Source organism: Ricinus communis, chromosome 2 (genome assembly GCF_019578655.1).
Source record: "Ricinus communis isolate WT05 ecotype wild-type chromosome 2, ASM1957865v1, whole genome shotgun sequence".
In the NCBI taxonomy this organism is placed as follows: Eukaryota; Viridiplantae; Streptophyta; class Magnoliopsida; order Malpighiales; family Euphorbiaceae; genus Ricinus; species Ricinus communis.
In genome coordinates this window covers 18,045,192-18,067,902 of record NC_063257.1, presented here as the reverse complement: position 1 = coordinate 18,067,902, position 22,711 = coordinate 18,045,192, and the positions used below count along the sequence as shown (strand labels likewise).

The following is a 22,711-nucleotide window of genomic DNA, read 5'->3' as shown; positions in this document are numbered from 1 at the left end:
GATTACATAAAAAAAATTTTGACTCTTCATATTCCATTGAGATCTATCTTTATAATTCTGTCTCTTTGTGTTCTTGATGATCTATCTTTGTTATTCATTTCTATTAGCCTATTTGTTACAAATTGTTCATTTCTTTAAGCCTGCCTTATTATTTTCTTGTTAGCCTACCTTTTTATTTTTTTTTTATCATTGATTACTACATTCTTGAAATTTTGTTTGATTGAGAAACTTAGTTCATCTAAGAAATCAAAAGCCAAATTTGAAAGGTAAAAGGCAAGAGTGTGAGATCATTAGAAGAAAAAAAAAGCCAAAATTGAGTGTAAACACAAGTGGTATACATCAATTTTGAGTGAAAACACGTGAGGGAGTGTTGTGAGATCGTTTCTTTCTATTTTCTTTTATTAAAATTTTAGGTTTTACAATCATGTCAAAAGACACAAGTTCTTCTACAAATGATCATGTGATTCAAGCTATGCAACAACAATTCGAAAGAATGTTTAGTATGATGGCGGGAGTCAATGAAAAATTAGAGAAGCATGATGGCATCCTTAACCAATTACATGGAGAGCCTAGACAAAGGAGACATCCACCAATTGACCAAGAGGACTATGAAGGAGAGGATGATTTGGATGATGATCAAGTCACCTTGTTGGGACAACGAATCAATCCTAGGAGACAAGCTAGGAGAAGACATCCAAATGATGATGTTGATCGCAACCTTGGAAGCATCAAAATGAAGATTCCTTCATTCTAAGGAAGAAATGATCCAGATGTGTACCTTGAATGGGAGAGGAAAGTGGAACTCATCTTCGAATGTCATAATTATTCGGAGGAGAAAAAGGTAAAACTTGCCGCTGTTGAGTTTAGTGATTATGCAATTGTTTGGTGGGATCAATTTTGCAAGGAAAGACGTAGATATGGAGAAAGACCCGTAGAGTCTTGGAGAGAAATAAAGCAAATCATGAGAAAGAGGTTTGTTCCAAGCCACTACTACAGAGAGCTTCATCAAAGATTACAAACTCTAATTCAAGGATCCATGAGTGTGGAGTATCACAAAGAAATGGAGAAGGCTATGATTCGAGCAAATGTGATAGAAGATCGTGAAGCTACCATGGCAAGGTTCTTGAGAGGGCTAAACAAAGACATTGCTGATGTTGTTGATTTGCAACATTATGCGGAGATTGAAGATATGGTGAATTTGGCCATGAAAGTGGAAAGGCAATTGAAAAGAAAGAGGTATGATTCTAAACCAAATATGGGTTCTTCTTCTTCTTGGAAAACTTCTTGGGGGAAAAAGGATGATAAACCTTTTACTAAGTCAAAAGTGGAAGAAACTAAACCTAAAATTGACTTGGGTAATAAGGGAAAGAGTGAGAATCAACCAGCCCAAACTAGGGGAGTCAAATGTTTTAAGTGTTTGGGTCATGGGCACATTGCTAGGGAATGTCCAAATAAGAAAGCTATGATTCTAAGGAATGGTGATATTGAGTCGGAGAGTGAGGGGGATAGTGATGATGATATGCCTTCTTTAGAAGATTGTAGTGATGTTGAATGTGCTAAGGAAGATAATCTTGTTGTTCAAAGAACATTGAGTTTGCAAAATAAACATGATGTCCATAGGGAGCAAAGGGAAAATTTGTTTCATACTCATTGTTTGATTTCTAACAAGTTGTGCAACATGATTGTGGATAGTGGAAGTTGTACCAATGTAGCAAGCACTTTGCTAGTGGAGAAATTGAAGTTGCCTACTACCAAGCACCCAAGACCATACAAGTTGCAATGGCTTAATGAAAGTGGAGTTGTAAAGGTAAATAAGCTAGTTTTAGTTTCGTTTCAAATTGGTAGATATAAGGATGAGGTGTTGTGTGATGTGTTGCCAATGTTGGCCGGACATATGTTGTTGGGGAGACCTTGGCAATATGATAGAAGGGCTAGTCATGATGGATTCAAAAATATGTATAGTTTGACTATGGATGGAAAAAGGATTAACCTTGGACCATTAACTCCAAAACAGATTTTTGAAGACCAAATGAGCATCAAGCAACAATATGAAGAAATGGGTTCTTCATTGGGAAACTCTTTGGGAAGGGAAACCTTTGAGAGTAAAGAAAAAGGTGAGATAAGTGAACCTAAAAATTCCAATTCTCTTGACCAAAATGGGAAACACAAGGTGAGAGAAAACAAGGAAGGTTCAAATGAAAGAAAAATGAGTGTTTATGCAAAAATGAGTGATGTGAAGGAAGCTATGCTTTTGAGGCAACACATGCTTGTACTTATGTACAAGGAGATTTTGCATATTTCTAACGAAATAACCAATTGTTTGCCTAGTGTTGTTGTTGATCTTTTACAGGTTTATGAAGATTTATTTCCGGAAGAAATTCCAAATGGTTTGCCACCTAAACGAGGCATTGAGCACCAAATTGATTTCATACCCGGAGCAAGCATTCCAAATAGACCAGCATATAGATGTAATCCGGAGGAGACCAAGGAAATCGAAAAGCAAGTGAGTGAGCTTATGGAGAAGGGTTATATTCGTGAAAGCATGAGTCCTTGTGCCGTACCCGTCTTGTTAGTGCCTAAGAAAGATGGAACTTGGAGGATGTGTGTTGATTGTCGTGCCATCAACAAAATCACGGTGAAGTATAGACATCCCATTCCTAGGCTAGATGACATGTTGGATGAATTGCATGGTTCATATTTGTTTTCAAAAATTGATTTGAAATCTGGTTATCATCAAATTAGAATGAGAGAAGGTGATGAATGGAAAACAGGTTTTAAAACTAAACATGGTTTATATGAGTGGTTAGTAATGCCTTTTGGTTTAACTAATGCACCAAGCACTTTCATGAGATTGATGAATCATGTTTTAAGAGCATTCATAGGCAAATTTATTGTTGTCTATTTTGATGCTATCTTGGTTTATAGCAAAAATCTAGATGAGCATGTACAACATTTGACTTGTGTTTTTGATGTGCTTAGAGAAGAGAAGTTGTATGCTAATCTAAAGAAATGTTGTTTTTGCACTAATGAAATTACTTTTCTTGGATATATTGTCAATGATAAGGGTATTCATGTTGATCAAGAAAAGGTAAAAGTAATTAGAGAATGGCTAACACCCACAAGTGAAGGTGATGTAAGAAGCTTTCATGGTTTAGCTAGCTTTTATAGAAGGTTCATTAAGAATTTTTCTACCATAGCTGCACCTTTAACTGAATGCATAAAAAAGAATGTTGGTTTTAAGTGGGGAATTGAACAAGATGAGGCTTTTAACTTGCTAAAAGACAAATTAAGTTCTGCACCCTTGTTATCTTTGCCAAATTTTACTAAACCTTTTGAGATTGAGTGTGATGCAAGTGGCATAGGTATTGGAGGAGTTTTGATGCAAGAAGGCAAGCCCATAGCATTCTTTAGCGAAAAGCTAAGTGGAGCAAGTCTAAACTACCCTACATATGACAAGGAGTTCTATGCATTAGTGAGGGTTCTAAAGACATGGCAGCATTACCTTGGCTACAAAGAATTCATAATTCACACTGACCATGAGTCCTTGAAGTATCTCAAAGGACAAGGAAAGCTCAACAAGAGACATGCAAAATGGGTGGAATTCATTGAATCCTTTCCATACATCATTAAGTACAAGCAAGGGAAAGAAAATGTGGTGGCCGATGCATTGTCAAGAAGGTATGCCTTGATCTCTAAACTTGATGCAAAATTATTAGGATTTGAATACATAAAAGATCTGTATTCTAATGATCCTGATTTTGCTAATGTTTATGGGGTATGTGAGAAAGGGGGTTTTGATAAGTTCTATAAGTTTGATGGTTTTCTTTTTCGGGAAAACAAATTGTGTGTGCCACAAAGTTCTTTGAGAGAGTTACTTGTGAGAGAGGCACATAGTGGAGGTTTAATGGGACATTTTGGGATTAAGAAAACTTTGGATATGTTGGGTGACCATTTCTTTTGGCCACACATGAAAAGGGATGTTGAGAGAATTTGTGAGAAATGCATTACTTGCAAACAAGCCAAATCCAAAGCAATGCCTCATGGTTTGTATACACCTCTTCCCATACCAAATGAACCTTGGGTAGACATTTCTATGGACTTTGTTTTAGAATTACCTAGGTCCAAGGTAGGGAGAGATTCTATTTTTGTTGTTGTGGACAGGTTTAGCAAAATGGCACATTTCATTCCATGTCACAAGACAGATGATGCAACCCATATTGCGAATGTATTCTTCAAGGAGATTGTAAGGCTGCATGGAGTGCCAAGGACCATTGTGAGTGATAGGGATGTCAAATTCCTAAGTCACTTTTGGAAAACTCTTTGGGGAAAGATGGGGACAAAGCTTTTGTATTCTACAACTTGTCATCCGCAAACGGATTGACAAACAGAGGTGGTTAATAGGACACTTGCAACACTTTTGAGGGCTCTCATCCAAAGAAATCTGAAGAATTGGGAAGAATGTTTGCCACATGTGGAATTTGCTTACAATAGGAGTGTGCATGGTTCAACAAATTACTCACCCTTTGAAGTTGTGTATGGATGCAATCCATTGACTCCATTAGATTTGCTACCATTGCCATTGGACAAAGCTAATTTAGAGGGGAAACAAAAAGCTGAATTCATCAAGACTTTGCATGAGAAGGTGCATGCAAACATTGAGAAGAAAACACTCCAATATGAAAAGCAACACAACAATGGGAGGAAGCAGGTCATTTTTGAGCCTGGAGATTGGGTGTGGGTGCACTTGAGGAAGGAAAGATTTCCTAACCAAAGGAAATCAAAGCTTATGCCAAGAGGAGATGGTCCTTTTAGAGTACTTCAACGCATCAACAACAATGCCTACAAGCTAGAACTTCCAAGTGAGTATGGCAATGTTAGTGCTACTTTCAATGTTAGTGACTTGTCTTTGTTTGATGTAGGTGATGAAGATGATGGAGCTGATTTGTGGACAAATCCTTTTGAAGAAAGGGGGAATGATGTGAATCCAAGTTCAAAGCTTAAAGAGATCCAAGATCCATTAATAGTACAAGAAGGCCCAATCACAAGGTCCAAATCCAAGAAGCTTCAACAAGCCATATTGGGTTTAATTAGGGACATTTGGAAAGCCCAAGAACTTCAACCCAATAAGGCATCCATGGAGGCCCAAGGAATAATATTTAACTTGTTTTCATGTTAATAACAATTAGGGTTACATGTAGCCACCATACAAGTTAATGTGGTAATTAATACCAAGTAATGGCTATCAATGTGGGTAGTGGTTATTAAGAGCCACCATATACAAGTTAATGGGGTAATCAATACAAAGTAATGGCTATTAGTGTGGATAGTGGATACTAAGGCCATTTAAGAGTAAAAGTAATCCTATGTGTGTGAGTCTATTTTAGTAGTGTGTGCATGGACTTGTACTCTATATAAATAAGTCCTTTTCTCTTTCTTTTAGAGCATGATTGAATTTGATATATGAAATTTTGTTTGAGTTTTATTGTGAGGCATTTTGTCTTTAATTTCTTGCTTGAACTTTGCGACTTATCAAGCTTTATTCTAGCTTGTGGTGTCAAAATCTAAATCTTTGTTTTCTTGTTATTTATCAAACTTTCTTGTTTGTGGCATAAGAGGAAATTCAAAGTCTATCTTAGTATCTTTATCCTTGTTGGTAAAGGGGTTAAGTAGCATCCATCTTCTTACTTCAATCTTTGAACGATCCGAATTTGTGGATTAAATTGGTAATTTCTAGTTTTCTTCTAATTCAACTTATCATAGTATTTTTGCTATTGGGGAGTTAATTGATGAAACCTACAATTCCCATCACTGGAAGTACAAGAATTTTGGCCGAAAAGTGGCCGGAAGGCGCTAGATCGGGGTAAGAAAGAGGCTGCACCGGTGACGCTTCCCGAGGCTGCTGGTAGGGATTTTGAAGGGGGAGAGAGTTGTTTCTGGGGTTTTCGGGGGTGGGGAGTCCGTTTTCAGTGTCAGATCACCAAACAGACATCGGTAAGGAGCCAAACCGACAACGGCAGTCCTTTCTTTCGGTCGACGGTGCGGAGTGAAAAGGAGGAGAAGAAGACGATGCTACAGCGACGGGAAGGGAGGAGAAGGTTGGCGGCAGTAGCGGTAGCTCGGCGGGCACGCAGGCGGGCATGGGAGGTGAGGCAGCCGGCGGGAGAAGGGAGAAGGGAAGAAAGAGAGGAGGGAGAGAGGAAGAGGGAGGAAGGAAAAAGAAATAGGAGGAGAGGAAAGAGGGAGAGAAGGGAGGGAAAGGGAAGAAAGAAAAAGAATTTTATTTTTTATTTTTTATTTTATTATTATTATTATTATTATTATTTTATTTATTTATTTTCTTTTTTGAAAAACTGGGTATTATAAGTATATTTGTGTGTAGTAGAAAACACCTGCCTAACATGGGTATATTTTTTAATATAAGTAAACAATCCCGTAAGAGGGGTATATTTATAAAAATTAGGAAACAACCCCTTGAGAGTGGTGTATTTTTGAATATGAGAAAACAACCTCGTAAGAGGAGTATATTTGTAAATATGAGAAAACAACATCATTGAAGGGGAAAATTTATGAATATGAAAAATCAACCCTGTAAGAGGGGTATTTTGTGAGTATGAAAAAACAACCCCATAATAGGACCATACTTTTTAATATGAGAAAATAACCCCGTAAATGGAGTATATTTGTGACTATGAGTTAACAACGCTGTAAAAAGGGTATATTTATGAATATGAGAAATCAGCCTCGTAAGAGGGGTGTATTTCTGTGTGAGAAAACAACCGCATAATAGGGATATATTTTTTTAATATTAGAAAATAACCCCGTAAGAAGAAGAAACTAATGGATTGATATATATATATATATATATATATATATTTTGTAACAAAACAAGAACAAAACACATAGAGCTTAATTTGATTGAAACGTCTCGAAGACTTTGATCAAGCAAACTAAAAGAAACGAAATAACAAAATAAAGATATCACAAACCAATTTATCTAGAACGTCTCGAAGACTTTAACTAAACAAATTGACAAAGAGAATAAGATGAAGAGAAATCTTAAAACAAAAGAGTATGTGAGTAGAAGAACAACGAAGATAACAAATAGGATACGTAACCAAACCTTGTAAGCTAGCTCTGATACCAAATGATGTAAGCCTTCTATGGAAGAGAAGATTTTACGCCAAGATCAATACTTATAAGGTTTGCCAAAAGTTCTTTGCGGAACTGTCACCCTTATTTATAAAGAAATAAGATCAATTGCTATAATGAGATGAACTTAATTAATCCTAGAAACTAACAAGTTAATATAATTAAATTAAGGTAGAAGTGAAATCAAAACCTAAACAATAAGCTTTGATCTCAAGAACACTCAAAGAAACTCTTTAAGCAAAAACAAGGTTTTCTATTCAATCAATGATATATATGCTTTTGCCGAATTACATAGCTCTATTTATAGAGTTTAAAACAAAATAATCCTAATCCTAGAATGACTAGGATATGTGGCCAAGATTCCTAAATCAACAAAACTAAAAGAAAAGAAAACTCCTATTTTGACTTGGACTTGTTAAAAGAAAACTCCTATTTTGACTTGGACTTTGACTTTGAATATTCAACCTTGGACTTGGGCTATACGTTTAGGCTTGAATTCAACATAAATCAGATCTGATCTTCATATCTTCACGTTGGGCTTTAATCCATGAATGAAATACAATTAATCAAAGTTGAATCTCGGTAGGACTCCTAATTGGATTAGGATTCCTAGTGGAAATAGGATTCCTTTTGTCGCTTGAACTCTTGATGTCATCAGGACTCCTTGCTAGATTAGGATGTTTAGTGAAATTAGGATTCTTTGTTGAAGTAGGATTCCTTGTGCTACATGGGTTCTCATCATTCCCCCTTTCTTTGTAAAGATTCATCCTCAAATCTTGCTCGAATATTGTGAAAAAAGCAAACATATAATCTCAAAGAACAATACTAACTCATTATCAACCTGTAGATCTTTCACAAAAGTTATTAGAGGAACTTTAGAATAAATAATACTTTCAATGCCAATAAAATCAACATGTTCAATTGGCTCAATGGCATCAAGTAAAACATTTTCATCCTTCACCAGCTCAACTTTTGCTTCATCTTCAATAATGATCTCTTCATTTTGGATTTCGCTCAAAAGTTTATCTTTTTCACCATCTTCATTCATTATGCCTTTTGTATCTTCATTCACTTCAGTAGAGCAATTTACCTTTTCTATATCATTAATATTAGTTTCCAAAGATGGCTTAGACTCAGCTTTATCTTCAAGATGCTCCAATCCCTTTAAATCTTCAAAACTATTTTTAAGGCTACTCCTTAGAGATATTATATCCTTTAAAAGTTCATTAATGAAATCTTGACGTGATTGTCTTTTTATCTTCTTTGGCTTAGGTTTAGGATTATAAAAATTTTACAAACACTTTTCATAATAATCATCATTCTTTCGTCCCCATAATCTATCATAAGATTGATAAGGAAGATCTCGACATCCTCTAGCAAACTCCTCCTGATAAAACATATCTTACACACAATCGCACGTGTTTAACACTCAAAGTAAAGACATTTACTCTCATGTTTCACTCAATTTAGGCTTTTACCCTCTAATGAGCTCACCATTTGCCTTGTACCACTCAATCTCTACTCTTTGGCACTTATAGAGGCTAAAATAATCAAATACCTAACAACCAAAGTTGTAACGACTCAATAATCAACGAATCAGATTTAGAACATACAAGAACACAAACTAGGTGAACGAAACTAGACTTAATGACTAAGATTAACTCTAAACAATAAAACACACAAGAATAAGATGAATTAATGACGAACTAATTTTGATAAACAAATTAAACGAAAAGGACAGATTTGATTTACGTAGAATAAAGAATATATTTAACACTTAAGAAGCAAAAGGAATGAATGAATTGGACTTTAAGAATAGCAAAGAAGACGAATTGAATAAAAGAAAATACTCTAGACAAGAAAAATGAATCACAAAGAAGAAGAAACCAATGGATTGATATATATATATATTTTTTTTGTAACAAAACAAGAACAAAACACATAGAGCTTAATTTGACTGAAACGTCTCGAAGACTTCGATCAAGCAAACTAAAGGAAACGAAATAACAAAATAAAGATATCATAAACCAATTTATCTAGAACGTCTCGAACACTTTAACCAAACGAATTGACAAAGAGAATAAGATGAAGAGAAATCTTAAAACAAATAGGATACGTAACCAAACCTTGTAAGCTAGCTCTGATACCAAATGATGTAAGCCTTCTATGGAAGAGAAGATTTTACGCTAAGATCAATACTTATAAGGTTTGCCAAAAGTTCTTTGCGGAACTGTCACCCTTATTTATAAAGAAATAAGATCAATAGCTATAATGAGATGAATTTAATTAATCCTAGAAACTAACAAGTTAATATAATTAAATTAAGGTAGAAGTGAAATCAAAACCTAAACAATAAGCTTTAATCTCAAGAACACCCAAAGAAACTCTTTAAGCAAAAATAAGGGTTTCTATTCAATCAATGATATATATGCTTTTGCCGAATTACATAGCTCTATTTATACAGTTTAAAACAAAATAATCCTAATCCTAGAATGACTAGGATATGCAGCCAAGATTCCTAAATAAATAAAACTTTGAATTAAAAGAAAAGAAAACTCCTATTTTAACTTGGACTTGTTAAAAGAAAACTCCTAGTTTGACTTAGATTTTGATTTTGAATATTCAACCTTGGACTTGGGCTTTACGTTTGGGCTTGAATTCAACATAAATCAGATCTGATATTCATATCTTCACGTTGGGCTTTAATCCATGAATGAAATACAATTAATCAAAGTTGAATCTCGGTAGGAGTCCTAATTAGATTAGGATTCCTAGTGGAAATAGGATTCCTTTTGTCGTTTGAACTCTTGATGTCATCAGGACTCCTTGCTGGATTAGGATCTTTAGTGGAATTAGGATTCTTTGTTGAAGTAGGATTCCTTGTGCTACATGGGTTCTCATCAAGTACATTTGTCAATATGTAACAACACAGTAAAAGTGATATGTTAATGAATATCAAAAATCTACTCCGTAAGATGGGTATATTTGTGAGTATGAAAAAACAACCTCATAATAGGGGTATATTTTTTTAATATGAGAAAACAACTTCGTATTTCGAGTATATTTGTGCGTATGAGGAAACAACATAGTAAAAGTGGTATATTTATGAATATAAGAAATCAACCTAATGAGAGGGGTATATTTGTGAATATCAGAAAAATAATCCTGTAAGAGGAGTATATTTGTGAGTATTAGAAAACGCCTGCCTAACATGGGTATATTTTTTAATATAAGAAAACAACCCCGTAAGAGGGGTATATTTATAAAAATTAGAAAATAACCCCTTGAGAGCGGTGTATTTTTTAATATAAGAAAACAACCTCGTAAGAGGGGTATATTTGTGAATATGAGAAAATAACATCGTTAAAGGAGAAAATTTAAAAATATGAGAAATCAACCCCGTAAGAGGGGTATATTTGTGAGTATGAGAAAACAGCCCCACAAATGGAGTATATTTGTGACTGAGTTAACAACACTATAAAAAGGGTATATTTATGAATATGAGAAATCAGCCTGTAAGATGGCTATATTTGTGACTGTGAGAGAACAACCCCATAGTAACGGTATATTTTTTAATATGAGAAAATAACTTCGTAATTGGAGTATATTTATAAGTATGAGGATGTAACATCGTAAAAGGGGTATATTTATGAATATGAAAAAATAACTCCGTAAGAGGAGTATATTATATAATATGAGAAAATAAGCCGTTTAGAGGGGTGTATTTATTAATAGTAGAAAACAACCCCATAAGTAGAGTATATTTGTGAGTATGACGAAACATTGCAAAAGGTGTATATTTATGAATATGACAAATCAACCCCGTGAGAGGGTTATATTTGTGAGTATGAGAAACCAACCCTGTACGAGGGGGTCTATAAATGAATATGAGACAAGAACCCCGTAAGAGGGGTATGTTTGTGAGTATGAGAAAACAACCCCTTAAGAGGGGTATATCTGTGAGTAGGAGAAAACAACCACATAATAGGGTATTTTTTTTAAGATGACAAAGTAACCCCGCAAATGGAGTATATTTATGACTATGAGTTAACAACACCCTAAAAGGGTATATTTATGAATATGAGAAATCAACCCCGTGAGTGGGTTATTTTTGTGTATATGAGAAAATAACCCCATAAGAGGGATATATTTGTGAATATAAGAAAACAACCCCATGAGTCGGGTATATTTGTGAGTGTGAGTAAAAGACGGCGCAAGACAAACAGAAATGAGTTCATCGATCTAGACTTTCAAAGGTGGCAGCAAGGATATTTATTTAAACAGTTGTTTGATGATGGGATCCACGATAAAAAAAATTGTCATCCCTCGCTTAATTTTAATATTTAACATAGAATATCCATAATTAATTTCAGTGACAATTCTTTAGTTTAGACAATTCTTTAGTCTATCTGACAAATTGAATACTTCGGTGATCTTTAATCGTTTCGAAATGAAGGGATATATTTATGAATATGAGAAATCAACCCCATAAGAGTGTTATATTTGTGAGTATGAGAAAACAACCCCATAGTAACGGTATATTTTTTAATATGAGAAAATAACTCCGTAATTGGAGTATATTTTTTAGTATGAGGAAACAACGTCGTAAATGGGTATATTTATGAATATGAGAAATAACTCTATAAGAGCGGTATATTATATAATATGAGAAAACAACCCGTTTAGAGGGGTATATTTATTAATAGTAGTAAACAACCACGTAAGTGGAGTATATTTGTGAGTATGACGAAACAACATTGCAAAAGGGGTATATTTATGTCTATGAGAAATCAACCTCGTAAGTGTAGTATATTTGTGAATATGAGAAACTAACGCTGTAAGAGGGGTATATTTGTGAGTATGAGAAAACAACCCCGTAAGAGGGGTATATTTGTGAATATGAGAAACCAACCCTGTAAGAGGGGTATATATATGAGTATGAGAATAGAACACCAAAAGAAGGGCAAAATTGAGAGTTTGAGAAAAGAACCCCATAATAGGTGTATAGTTTTTAATATGAGAAAATAAAATCGTAAGAGGTGTATCTTTGTCAATATTAGAAGACAACCCCGTAAGTCGGGTATATTTGTTAGTATGAGCAAACAACACTATAAAAGGGATATATTTATGAGTATGAGAAATCAGCCTAGTAAGAGAGGTATATTTGTGAATATGAAAAAATAATCTCGTAGGAGCGGTATATTTGTGATTTTGAGAAAATGACCTAATAAAATGGGTATGTTTTTTAATATGAGAAAACAACCCCATAAGAGGGGTATATTTGTCAATATAAGAAAACAACCCCAAAAGTCGGATATATTGGTGAGTATGATTAAACAATGCCGTAAAAGGGGTATATTTATAAACATGAGAAATCAACCTCGTAAGAAGGGTATATTTGTGAATATGAGAAAATAACCTCATAAGAGGCATATATTTGTAAAAATTAAAATACAACCTCGTAAAAGATGTATATTTGTGAATATGAGAAAACGACCGTGTAAAAGGGGTATATTTTTTAATATGGGAAAACAACCCCATAAGAGGGGTATATTTGTTAAAATTAGAAGACAACGATGTAAGAGGGGTATATTTGTGAATATGAGAAAAAAACTATGTAAGGGGTATATTTGTGAATATGAGGAAACAACGGCGTAAAAGGGGTATATTTATGAATATGAGAAATCAACTCTGTAGGAGGGGTATATTTATTAATATAGAAAAAATAACACCATAAGTCGGGTATATTTGTGACTATGACTAAGCAATGCCGTAAAAGAGCTATAACTATGAATGTGAGAAACCAACCCCGTAAGGGGGGTATATTTGTGAATATGAAAAAATAATCCCGTAAGAGGGGTATATTTGTGTGGATAAGAAAACAACCGCGTAACTAGGGTATATTTCTTACTATGAGATAACAACCCTATAAGAGGGGTTTATTTATAGATATAAGAAAACAACCCCATAAGAGGTGTATATTTGTGAATATGAGAAAACAACCCCATAAGAGGGTTATATTTGTGAGTATGAGAAAATAATCCCATAATAGAGGTATATTTTTTAATATGAAAAGACAAGCCCGTAAGTCGGGTATATTTGTTAGTTTGAGTAAACAAGGCCGTACTCAAAGGGAAATCTATTTGAAGAAGCTTTAGAGGCCATACAACGAAAAGTTCCTTCAAATAGCTCATCATGAGAAGTAATTCTTTGGTTTTAGATTATTTGGTCTTCCTTTTATGAATATGTAAAATCAACCCGTAAGAAGGATATATTTGTGACTATGATAAAATAACTCCGTAAGAGGGGTATATTTTTTTAGTATGAGAAAATAATCCTGTAAGAGGGGTACATTTGACAATATTAAAATACAACCCCGTAAGAGGGCTATATTTGTGAGTATGATAGAACAACCACGTAAAAGGGGTATATTTGTCAATACAGGTTGACAACCCCATAAGCGGAGTATAATTGTGGATATGAGAAAACAATTCTGTAAGTGGGGTATATTTGTGAATATGAGAAACCAACCCTGTATGCGGGGTATATATGTGAATATGAGAAAAGAACCTCGTCGGAGCTATATCTTTGTGAGTATGAGAGAACAAACCCATAATAGAGGTATATTTGTAAGTATGAGAAAAGAAATCTATAATAGGAGTATATTTTTTAATATGAGAAAACAACCTCGTAAGAGGGGTATATTTTTTAAATATGAGAAAACATCATATGAGGGGTATATTTGTCTCTATTAGAAAATAACTCTATAAGTCGGGTATATTAATTAGTAAGAGTAACAACACCATAAAAGGGATATGTTTATGAATATGAGAAATCAACCCCGTAAGAGGGGTATATTTATGAATATGAGAAAATAACCTTGTAAGAGGGGTATATTTATGAGTTTGAGAAATAACCCCATAAAAGGGGTATAATTTTGATGAGAACCCATATAGCACAAGGAATCCTACTCCAACAAGGAATCCTAATGATGCAAATCTTACTTGCTCAAGGAATCCTACTTCAACAAGGAGTCCTAATTCCACTAGGAATCCTAATCCAGCAAGGATTCCTGATGACATTAGGAGTTCAAGTGACAAAAGGAATTTCCACTAGGAACCCTAATCTAACTAGGAGTCTTGGTTAGATTCAAAGTCCAAGTGAGATTGGGTTTAATCAAAATAATAGCCTCAAGATACTCTTATCAACTTAATCCAACATCTGGAGGCATGAACAAGTCAAGATAAGCTCAAAATAAAGAAATCAAGCTATCTAGAGTCCAATACTCAAGAATGGGCCGCATACCACATGTTACTTAAACCCAATAGTCATGTTTATTTTATGGGCTTGGATTGGACAAATTATAGGAGTATTTGTTCATTTAAAGAAGTCTTTTAATAGTTAGAAGTCCTTTTTTAAGTTATCCTTTTAGTTTAGGAGTTCTATTCCAAGTCTTATTGTTATTTGCTTTCAGATCATTATAGAACTAGGACTTTTTAAGGCCTATATAAGCTAGTACTAATTTATATGTAAAGGGAGTTATTGAATATTGATTATTTTAGAGTTAATTTTCTTCTTTTGTTCTTATGAACTTGGTGAATTTATCAAGTGAAGGCGTGGTATTTTATAACTTAAACAACCTTTAATTCTTTATAATTAAGGTTCTTAAGTACAAGTTATTTAAGGGTCTTGTTGTGAATTAGAGTTTTTTTGCTTGATTAGGTGGATGATCCTTGGTGAAGACATTAATATTGAATACGAATTTGGCACAAGTTAGCCACGCTCGTATAAAATTTTTAATATGAGAAAACAACCCCATAAGAGGGGTATATTCGTCAATTTAAGAAAATAACCCCGTGGAAACAACTACAGAGAAGAAGAAACTCATCTACAAACATGGAAACAACTTCAAATCCTATTGTCCAAACCTCTTCTCTCTCATTACCTACTTCATGTAAACAGTACATTACAGATAAGATCGATAACCTAGTAGAAATATCCCATATTCCAGAAACCGCTCAAATTCAAAATTCTCTTGTCCCAATTCTCAACCCTTATGCTGTCTTCAGACGCAACCAGTCTTTCTCTAGACAACTGAGACATATTATTTCCAGACCATCTGTCAACATAAAAGAATATGTACAGTCATCTTCTCTTTCTCAGTGTGTTCTTTCTTCTGTAACCACTGAACAGTACGTGACTTTAGAAATTCCATCTCACTTCATTCAACAATGGAAGCAACAAAAATATACCCATCTCCATTTTGGTGCCATCAGACTTGTACTTTCCTATCATGGAAGACAAGGACTTCCAGTCACTACCAGACTTTCTTTGTTAGATACTCGTTATTTAAACTATGAACATGCTGTGATTGGCTCTATTGTCACTACTCTTAATGCAGGAAGCGTAGTACTTACGTTTTTTCCTAATTTTAATATGTCTTTAGAAGATCCTCATCTCAGTCAAGCCCCCGAAAGTACAGGGTACAAATCACGGTAGCAGATCAAGTTCTTTGATACAATCTCGGCCTACTCTTCATCATCGGCCTAGTCTACAGTTACAAGATCATGCCATTAACCTACAGACTCCTGGCCTTTCTAACGGTGATGCAGTTTTCATCTTTGCTGATAGTGGTCTCACTCCTACAATAGTTCAAACTCCCAGACAACTGCCCCGTGAAGAGTTGGAAAAGTTAATCCCTTCTGTGTGGATTACAAACTATGAAAAGCTGCACCAAAGTTCTCGACTGTACAAAAGCAGGATCCTATTTTTATCAGGCAACTTGACAAGACTGATTTAAAGTCTCCTATTTGTCCTCCACAAATGACATCCTCTTCAACTCCTCATTCTATTTCCATGATCCAACCAAAGGAGAAGGACTTACGAGAAAAGATTCCCATTCATAGTTTCCCAGGGTCGGGATGGGTGGGAAGTCTATGTTTCTAAGATCAATGGACACTTTATCCGGGATTGTGATCCTTCTATGTGTGATCCCGGATGTGCTTGTCAAGAAGATTTTGATGATCTTGAAACCGGACCTAAAGGAAACAAAACTTGGAGAAGGAAACATGCTTGTCTTGGTCCACGGCGAGCATGATAAGGATGACGACCGGCCTGATCCCTTCCATGCTCCTTCTCAAACCAAGAAAGCTAGTCCTTGGATCGGACTCCCTCCCAGGAAAAGAACAAACCCATGACTCGAAGATGACTATTTACAAAGATGCTTCCAGGATCTTGAAGGAAGAAGGACTCTTGACCTGTCCTCCTCCACCACCGTTTGTTCTTGCTCCTTTGAACCAGTTAAAGTTCCAGAGGTAGCCGCGGTTCCTTGCTTCATGATGAATTCAAGATTTTCCACCTTTGGAAAGAAAGGAAAATGAGCAATCAAAGATACCTGCACGTCCTTTTATTGCAAAAGATACAGACAACTGCAGGGTACTTTAGCTCCTCTCTCGGTACGGAAGAAGTCTTAAATTGGCAAACCAATAACGCTGTTGCCCAGAATCAGTATCTGAAGAAGATTGATAATAGACTTTCACAAGTCTATGAAAAAACAAGTTCTATTGAAGCTCATGTTACTTCTTTCAGACAAGAAGCCTTGCAATTACATACAAAGCTTTCATCCAGGCTGTCTAAACTTGAGCAAGAAATGCAACAGATACTAGTATCTCAGCCTACATCACCTCTATTCTTGCAAAAGGATAGAGAAATCTTAAGGCTGAAGGAGTAGCTCAGAGAAATAGAGAGAGACCTTTATCCTACCAAACATCTTGTCTTCTCTCCACTCAATTTTCCTATTTCTACACCCCATCCTTTTATGTCTTCGGTTATACCCTTCAAACAATATGCCACAGTTTCAGATCTGGTGCCCAGAGCATCCAAGCCAGCAAAAAGGGTATCTTCTAAAACTTCATCTTCTTTCTCACAACCTACAAAAGACAAAGGACACCGCAAAGCCAGTTTGCCATACAGATACAACTCCTACCTCAATCGCCTCATCGAGTCGTATGTTTGATTCGGATCATCTCAGTTCGAACTTCAACGATCTAGTTCTTATTCTTCCCGACCAAGAAACTAGATCCTCTGTTTCCACAAATTTGAATCCCAGTACTAGGTTCTCATGTGTTAATGAACACACAACAAGAACCGGACCTTACGGAAGAGCCGGACTTTGCGGAAGAGACGGAAGATCGAGAATCCCTCGCTCCGAAACTTCTCTCCCTCCAAAACCAGCCTCTAGTCCTTGGTTTTCTCTGAATCTGATGCCCCCATCTCAATGGAGGAATAAAATCTTAGAATTCAATGCTTGGCTTGATCTCCGGGATGATAAATCCTCGATCTAATCTCCAAGCGGTCCTAGCTGAATTCACATCAAGATTCGGCACTTTACGAGAATGGTTCTCCCATTTATCCGAGTATCAAAGGATACAATTTGTTCAACTTGGTTCTATTGCTCAAGCTCAGCGCATATTCACCAACAATTTTTGGGTGATTACAATTTAATCTTCGGACAACGGAAACAAGAATATTTTGATCGTAAATGCTGTTCCATGAAGAGAAAAGATCTAGAAACCCACTATGTTCATATGTCCAAACTCTATTATGAACTCATTTGGGCCCAACAGTGATGATCTCAAATATACTTTTGTCGAGCTCTGCTGAAGAAATGCGACTGAAATTCAACGCATGATGACAGAGACTCACGGAGATATCACTCATATTTCTCTCGGGAAATCTGGCAATTCATTCTAGCCACTCTGGACAAGATGTGTGAACAGTGAAACTATTCAAAAAAATTGCAAAGGAGAAGCGTTGCTAAAGAACTTATGCAACAGGGATTATCTTCAAATCAAATGCAAAGAGAAACACTGTATTTGCAAATCAAAAAGAAAAAACATTTTTCTTCTTATTCCAAGGAATCCTCTCATTACAAGCGGAAAAGGGAAGAAAGATACTGGTTCGGAAAGAAGTCAACAAACAAGCGAATCGACCTACATCCGTGGCCAAAGAGGACACTATGCAAAGAAATGTCCTAACAAGCCGAAACAAACTGTTGCTCTTCTTCATCAATTGAAAGATTCATGTCCAGAAGATCTATCGGACCATGATCTTGAATCAATTTTTTCAGAAGAAGAAATGGCTTCTTCCCAAACACTCTTTGCCTTTCCTTGTTCAGATTCCAGTACAGATGAACATTCTTCTGATGAAGAAACTTCAATCTTAACCATAGGACCTACACTTCAAGTCAAAATTGAACCTCCAGACAGTCCACAGACTCAGACTCCTGAAAATTTTCACTGGTTATCTCCTTTACCATCACCGAAACCATCCTTGCAGGATATAGCCTATTTCATTCCCCGATGAACCACATCCCTACATAATACCTACACCAAGTCAGTCCAACTCTTCTTCCTCAACACTATCTATTCCTAGTTTTCCGGAAAACATAGGAAGTCCATCTTCTCCAGAATCTCCGAAATCACCACAGCACAACCAGTTCATCCTACACCCCTGGTTTCTATTCACATCCTTCCTGGCAAATATGACAGGCCTGTTCTACATCGCACTATTGGACACTGGTTCTCATTGTACCATGTTGAATCCAGTGCTCTGCCCGGCTTGGAGAAAGAAAATTTATCATTACACGGTGGTAAAAGATTTCAAACTACGATGGTCTCAAAAATAAAGTTGGAATACAGTTCTTCCAGACCGCATCGTATGGATCTATGTCATTGGATCTTACTTATTTGGTAGAGATCTTCTTGTCGGATTCGACACCTATCATGTCATGGAGAAACTTCAAATTTTGCCAACAGGGACTTAAGTATAAGCGTCGATTTCAACCTTATACTCAAAGTCCCAATCAATTCTCCATAACAGAGGTCCCATCTGATTTTGCACATTTAAAAGAATTATTTGTGCCATGCTGCTCTGACTCCCACTTGAGTTTCCACCATCCCTCTCCTCTGTACAGAAATCCAAATTTCTTCATTACCCTTCCTTTCAAGCTAAATGAAGACATTAATCCAACCAAAGCCAGTCATCCCGGAATGTCTCCTTCCGACTTAGCTTTGGCAAGACAAGAATGTCAAGAACTCGCTTCAACAAGGTTTAATTGAACCAACCCAGTCTCCTTGGGCATGTCAAGCATTCTATGTGGAAAACGAACAGAAAAGTTAAGGGGAAAGAAAAGGCTTGTGATTGACTATAAGCCTTTAAATCATTTTCTTCAGATGATAAGTTTCCAATTCCGAAAATCTCTTCCCTACTAGTTCGTCTTCAAGGAGCGACTCTCTTCTCAAAGTTTGACTTAAAGTCAGGGTTCGCGCTAGGCATTCACCCTAATGAGGATATAAGACTGCTTCGCATTCCAGACGCACAATATCAGTGGACCGTCATGCCCTTTGGCCTTAAAACGGCTCCTTCTATTTTTCAAAGGGCAATGATCCGGATTTTTGAGCCACTTCTGGATACTTGTATCATCTACATAGATGATATTCTCCTCTTTTCTAAATCCTGTCAAGGAACATGAAGAGCTTCTTGACGTTTTCCTTGGTTCATTCCTATGGTATAATGCTCTCGGAAAGGAAATCATACATTGGGCAATCCGAAATGGATTTTCTTGGCACGAAATTGAAGAATGGGCAATATGAAGCAGGCCCTCATTTGGCCCAAGAACTGAGGCATTTTCCTGACGAGAATTTATCAAAAAAGCAAGTTCAACAATTTCTGGGCATAATCAACTACATTCGAGACTTTATTCCAAAGGCCGCAGCCCATACAAAGGTTCTAACCGCTCAATCAAGAAGGATGCTAGCCCATGGGCCCAAGCCCATCTTGAAGCGATTAAACTACTAAAACAATTGGCCCAAAAGACTCCTCCACTCTCTATCCCTGCCGATGATGCACAGTTGATTCGCAAACTGATGCTAGTGACCTTGCTTGGGGTGCTCTCCTTCTGCAAGAACAAAACAAGAAGGAATCATTATGCAAGTATGTATCGGGGACAGTTTAAAGGCAGTGAGCTTCACTATCATTCCAACATAAAAGAAATTCTGGCGGTTAAGTATGCAATTCAAAAATGCGAGTTCTTCCTTGCTTCAAGACATTTCATTGTCGAATGGACAACTCCAATTTTCCTCGTATTCGGAGTTCAAAGGTCACCAAATCCCTGATAAACAGCTTCTCCACCGAAAGAGTGGTTCTCTCTATATGATTTTGAAGTTCAACACATCCAGGGCAACAAAAACCTCATTCCTGATTTCTTATCTCGCCTCTCCGGGGCCCTTCACAAATCCCCCTAGTCCTTCTTTCTTTATCTTTATGGCTCAGTTTAGCCATCGAACCACACACCCAGATCAACCAGCCAACTGTCTATTCCTGAATTCGAACTTTGGGTTTCAGACGCATCTTAGCCTTTTATAAAGATGTGGTTCCTCATCCGGAAGACTTCTCGCTTCATTTCCATGGAGACTTTTTCCTACCATAACAGGAGACATTTCCCTCAACATCCGAGCAATTCTGGTACCTTTGGTATCTTACATGTCTATATCATCTTCCCATAGAGCTTCCATTACTACGGACCTTATGGTTTTTGCATAGGGAAGAAAATAAGTCACATCCACTGGCGGTTTTTTCGTTATTTGAAAATCATTATGCATAGCAACATCGTCTCGGAAGATTAGTTCATCAAGCAGGCCTCCTCAATATGACAGATCATGCAAAGGCTTTAACCTACCACACCATCCTTTTTCTCCACCAACAACACAATAAAGAAGACACTGTCTCAACAACCATCACTCCTGGAAAACCTTCCATGGCCGGCTTTGAAGAAATGCCTTTCACTATCAAACATGCTCTACTTCATAAGGGGAATGAACTCAATCATTCAACTAATGAGGTATTTCCAAGATAATCGGCATGCATAGGAGACCCTCGGATCAAAGACGACTGATTTCTCCTACTTCTTCAACACCTTCAACTTCATCCAGTCATCCAAATGAAGCCACATCATCAATGGAGTTAAACCCGACTTTCCTAGAACCATGGTCACAACCGGAAGAACCTCCTCCATCGGATTCTCAATTATTGTCTCAAGAGATATCTCAAAATCTCCTCGATGCCATTCATCCCGACACACTGGCCCATCACGACGCATTCGTCATAATTATGGCATAAGTGAGTCAGATGACTCTGATGAAGACTACTCAGAACATGGACCCACCAATAAGCGTATTTGGTGAAGAGCGGATAAGCACTCACAAAAAGCAAGATGCTCCACTAAGAAGATGCTCTATATTATTGTACTTAAAGTAGATATATTGGCTTTTTATGTCACATGTTTTTTGGCTTTTTATGTCACATGTTTTCGTCTTTATGAAAAGGAATATATTCCTTTTTACGCATGCATTAAGCATAGTACTCTTGCCAGGTGGCAAGAAATTGTGGTTTGTAAGTTTATCTTGACATCTCCCTTCCTCCTATATAAAGGAAGGATCGTCTCTCTTGTAAATCAAGTTGTGCAAGGAATAAACACTTATCTTTCTTATCTTTCATGGCTTTCTAATTTCTCTCTATTCTTCTTCTCTATCCTATGGCATTGAATTAGCTGTTGCTACGATCTGTTTCTATTATAATCCAAAAGGGCTAACTGGACTAACTCGGCCATTCGAGTTTCAAAGAAGCAGAAAGACCCCCGTGGCGAGGTGCCTCTTTGGTCTTAGCTTAAAGAAACTCAACACCATAAAAGGGATATAATTATGAATATGAGAAAACAACACCATAAGAGCTGTATATTTATGAATATGAGAAAATAAAACCGTAATAAGGGTATATTTTTTAATATGAGAAAACAACATCGTAAGACTAGTACATTTGTGATTATGAGAAAACAACCCGGTAAGAGGGGTATATTTATCAATATGAAAAATACAACCCCGTAAGAGGGGTATATTTGTGAGTATGAGAAAATAACTGAGTAACAGGAGTGTAATATTAATATGAGTAAACAACCTCAAAAGAGGCGTATATTTGTCAATATTAAAAAATAACTTTGTAAGAGGGGTATATTTGAGAATATGAATGAACAATCTCGTAAAAGGAGTATATTTGTCAATATAAGAAAACAACCGAGTAAGTGGGGTATATTTGTGAGTATGAGGATACAACGCTGTAAGAAAGGTATATTTGTGAATATGATGAAACAACCCCGTAAGAGGGGTTTATTTGTGAGTATGATAGAACAATCTCGTAAAAGTGTTGTATTTGTTAATATAAGCAATCTACCCTGTAAGAGGGGCATATTTGTGAATATGAGGAAACAACCCCATAAAAGGGATATATTTATGAATATAAGAAATCAATCCCGTAAGAGGGTATAATTGTGAATATGATAAAATATCCCCATAAGAGGGTATATTTGTCAATATGGGAGAATAATCCCGTAAGAGGGGTATATTTGAGAGTATGAGAAAACAACCCATACAAAAGGGGTACAATTTGTAGTATGAGAAAATAACTCTATTAGAGGCCTATATTTGTCAATACAAGAAAACAACCCCAA

General features: G+C 36.2%; 1 pseudogene; it reads left to right on the top strand.

The window, feature by feature from the left end:
* The first annotated feature begins 424 nt into the window (after positions 1-424).
* On the top strand, positions 425-5,086 carry LOC125369284 (annotated as a pseudogene).
* Positions 5,087-22,711: the final 17,625 nt, after the last annotated feature.